The following is a 993-nucleotide window of genomic DNA, read 5'->3' as shown; positions in this document are numbered from 1 at the left end:
GATGGCGATGGCAATTTTAGCAAACTCCTCGGATCTACGCCGTGGAGTTGAGAAACGAAAGGTTACGAAGAGGGAGCTTTTATATACGCTGTTTACAGAATGCAAAGGGACTTCCCATGTTGCCGTAATGACATTTTTACCCCTGCTTATTTTGAGTTAAAAAAATCTCTTTCTATTATCTATACTATATTATAAAATATTTAACAAAAACTCTTAAAAACGACTTTTTATGTACGAAATACTGTTTATTAATACATATTACTTAAAACTTAATATTGCAAGTAGATTGTGCGTAAGTACAACTTATTAAAGCTCCATATCTGAATTCGTGTAACTAACTGCAGATAAACATAATCAAATACACGATAAACATCTCATTTTAATTATAAAAAATCTAAAATATAATTAGGATAATCATTGAGTTCTAACAGAATACTTAATTATTATCTATATTATATTATAAGACATTTGACAAAAACTCTTAAAAACCATTTTTTATATGTAAAGTACTGTTTGTTAATGTATATTACTTAAAACTCAATATTGCAAGTAGATTGTGCGTAAGTACAACTTATTAAAACTCCATATCTGAATTCGTGTAACTAAATGCAGATAAACATAATCAAATACAAGATAAGCATCTCATTTTAATTATAAAAAATCTAAAATATAATTAGGATAATCATTGAGTTTTAACAAAATATTTAATTATTATCTATACTATATTATAAGGCATTTGACAAAAACTCTTAAAAACCATTTTTTATGCACGAAATGTTGTTTATTGATGCATGCTACTTAAAATTTAAGATTATAAGTAAATTGTGCATAAGTACAACTTATTAAAGCTCAATATTTGAATTCGTGTAACTAACTACATATAAACATAATCAAATATTTGATAAACATCTCATATTAAATATAAAAAAATATAGAATATAATTAGGATAATCATTAAGTTATAACATAATATTTAGTTATTATCTTTATAAA

This window comes from Cynara cardunculus (genome assembly GCF_001531365.2).
Source record: "Cynara cardunculus var. scolymus isolate 2C chromosome LG 8, CcrdV1, whole genome shotgun sequence".
Classification (NCBI taxonomy): Eukaryota; Viridiplantae; Streptophyta; class Magnoliopsida; order Asterales; family Asteraceae; genus Cynara; species Cynara cardunculus.
The sequence above is the reverse complement of the archived record's forward strand: the minus strand, read 5'-3'. Positions refer to the sequence as shown.